The following is a 3,548-nucleotide window of genomic DNA, read 5'->3' as shown; positions in this document are numbered from 1 at the left end:
TTCAGGAAGGAATGGGATAAGAACCCCCATGCGTTGCAACCTCACTTCCAAATCTCACAGCTGTTACCTCTTGAATATTTCAGGATCGGGGTTGTTCCTGGACTTTGGGGAAAGCGATGCAGAGGAGGGGTGGGTGGGAAGGAATTAAAATATACTTAACGCTTGTAAAATGTGCTAAGAAATACGACCGTACTTCTCCTGGTTACGCCGGCTTGCTACACATTTGTTAAGCAGTTGAGCACTTGCGCATTTCCTGCTACGGACATCTAAACCTGTGAAGCCGTGTGCTGAGATACCGGCCACTTCACCATTGGGTCTCCTAACCTTTTTGGAACCTCTGAGGAGTGCCAAATCCTGGCTCTTTCTGGGGTGGGCTTCCAAAATTTTAGCAAGGGGTTCTCTGCCCAGTTGCTGCTTGGGCGTGGCCTAGTCGGCCTCCTGTACCACAGCGGGGGAGGGATTTTTTGCCCTCCCCAGGCTCCAAAGGCTTTTCTTGAGCTTCCAGGAGGGCGAAAACAGCCTCCTCAAGCTCTGGAGGCCATAGGGGCCCGTTTCTACCCTTCCGGTAGGCCGGTTTTTCGCCCTCCCCGAGCCTCCGTGCGGGCGCTGCACTTACCAGCATCCAAAACGGGCCATTTGGGGACTCCTGGGAGGGGTGGGGTGGGCAGGGCCAGCCAGGAGCGGGATTTGGGGGTTCTCCGAACTGCACAGAATCTTAGGTAGAGGTTCTCCTGAGCCCCCAGTAGCCCACCCCTACCTTCTTTTGCTAGAAATACTTTAGATGACCAGCACGGATGGGACAAGGGTGGGATGAGAAGGGAAGGGCTTTGTTTGGGCACCCAAGCTTTCCAAAAACACAAAAATGGTATTGTATATCTTGCGTTGTCCCCCCCCCCGCCCTCCCCATTGCTAGGAATACATAAATCCCGAGTTTTAAACCATAGCTGCCAAGCCCTTCAGGGTCTTCCAATCAGCCTCACCGCCCGACGTGCTAATTTTCTACAGGGAGTACATTTTTAGAATAAATTCTAAGCAGGAATATCTGCTCAGAGACGCAAAAGGGGGGGGGGGAGGGGCGTCCAGCTGTACATATAAGCTAGTTAGGAGGCTTAAGCCTGGGAATCTGGTAGCAGGCCATTTTTAAACCTTTTTTTTTTGTTTTGTTTTGTTTTTGGAAGAGCGTTATTAATTTTATTTAAAGAATTAACAGCATGTATTTCACCCACCCCACTCCCTCCCCAGAAGCATTCGTAAGCTCCAAAAATGTTAAGTACAGTATGTAAGAGGGATTGTGTGCCTTTGACGCTGCTGAAACTGAAGCCAACCCACCACACCTGCTGATATTACCAGAGAAAAGCTTGGGATAATAGCCTGATTACGGGGAAAAAGTGGCTTAAGGGAGGTGCGATTGTTTTAAGTAGAAGAGATGTCTGGCTTTCTTTTGCAGTGTCTTTGGGCACAGCTGGGCAAGGAGAAATCGACTCCAAATTTGGGGGCGAGGGTGGGAAGGTGGACGCACCAAGAAATCCGCTGGAAAAAAATAACACCTATTATTAAGGATTCACTGTTCTCTAATCCCCCCCTCCTTAGGACATCTTGTCAAAGATACAGCTGTCCGCAACTATTGACCCAAGGGGTACTCGTAACAAAACTGCACGTCTGTGCAGAAGGAAGCAATTATCGTTTTGATGATTTAACTATGCATTTTAGCATGTTTTAAATAAAACCGGATACTGAATTAAACATGGCTTCTGTATTCCTGCTAAGCTTGCCACGCAAATCGAACGTTGAATAATGTCCCTTAAAGGTAAAGGCTCCCCTTGCACATATGTGCTGGTCATTCCCGACTCTAGGAGGCGGTGCTCATCTCTCAGTTTCAAAGCCAAAGAGCCAGCGCTGTCCAAAGATGTCTCTGTGGTCATGTGGCCGGCATGACTAAATGCCGAAAGCGCATGGAATGCTGTTACCTTCCCACCAAAGGTGGTTCCTATTTTTCTACTTGCATTTTTACGTGCTTTCAAACTGCTAGGTTGGCAGAAGCTGGGACAAGTCACGGGAGCTCACTCCGTTACGCGGCGCTAGGGATTCGAACTGCCAACCTTTCTGATCAACAAGCTCAGCGTCTTAGCCACCGAGCCAATGCGTCCCTTATACCTATAAATACCTATAAATAACTGATCAATTGTACTGGTTGGTTGAGTTGGCCCATCCATGCCCGGAATCCAGGACAAAGTAGTAAGTCCAGGGATATGTTTGGGGCGCATGTGAGAATGTATGACAGGTGCCAATCAAGCCAACCTCGGTCATATTCTCCCCTCCGTTTGCAAAAGCATCACCTGCTTCTCATTTCATCCGATCCCGTTTGCCCAATTCTCACTGCTTAAACAAGGTTGTGGTCTACTTTGATCATAATTAATGCTTCTGGCTGCTTTTGAGCGTTCAGTTAGCTAGAAAGGCAGGGTGGGGAATCAAACAAATGCCTTAAATTAAATTGACCCAATTGACTGTGATCTTCTGTCGGAGGAAGATCAATGCAACAGCGGAGCCGAAGATGGTTTTCCTTCCTCGCGTCTTAGACATCTTCGGTGGGGACGATGGAGGGAAATGGGTGTGTGTGTGTCTAAGGAGGAGCATGAGAGGAAGAAGGGTTTGCAGTGAGGGTGGTGTGGGGAGAACATTGGAGAAGAGGTGCCCGGAGCAAAGACAAAACGAGAATCCACTGAAGCAGCACTCATTTGGGAGAGAAAGGGGGCAGGAGGGGAAATGAAACAACCCTCCTCTTAGACTCTAAAAGGGGATGACCTAAAAAGTCACCCATTACTTTCGGATCAAAACTTAGAAGACGGTTGAAATAACCGAGGAGAGGATGGATGGCCTGAAGGACCAAATGCAGAAGCAGACAAAGAAAGAGCAGTTGGGGCAGGAAGTTTGTCCCTATGGCAGCCTGTCCTACCCCACCATATTGTGTTCCCCCCCTCCACCTCTGTGATTGTTCACACAACAGGACACACACTCCTTTCTCCTCCTCCTCCTCCTCTTCCTCCTCACTTGTAGCAGATGCACTGGACAGCTGGGATAAGGAACTTATCCCTATTGTAGTCTCTCCTTCCCCAGCATCCTGCCCACCCCCCCCCTTAATTGTTCACAACCAGGACACACAACTCTCCTGCTCCTTCTCTTTCCCTTCCTTCTCTTTCTCTTTGTCCCTCCTCTTCCTCCTTTTCCTTCTCTTCCTCCTCTTTCTCTTCCTCCTCCTCTTTCTCCTCTCTCTTCCCCCATTCCTCTTCTTTCTCTTCCTCTTCCACCTCTCTTCTCTTCCTCCTCCTCTTCTTCCTCCTTTCCTCCTCTTTCTCCTTTTTCTCTTCCTCCACTTCCTCTTTTTCTCTTCCTCCTCTTCTTCTTCCTCCTTTCCTTCTCTCCTCCTCTTTCTCTTCCTCTCTTCTCCTTTCTTTCTCTTTCTCCACTTCCTCTTCCTCCTTCCTTCCTCCTCCTTCTTTCTCTTTCTCTCCCTCTTCCTCCTCCTCTTCTTCCTCCTCCTTCTTTCTCTT

Source organism: Natrix helvetica, assembly GCF_964273705.1.
Source record: "Natrix helvetica genome assembly, chromosome: 6".
Taxonomy (NCBI): Eukaryota; Metazoa; Chordata; class Lepidosauria; order Squamata; family Natricidae; genus Natrix; species Natrix helvetica.
The sequence above is the reverse complement of the archived record's forward strand: the minus strand, read 5'-3'. Positions refer to the sequence as shown.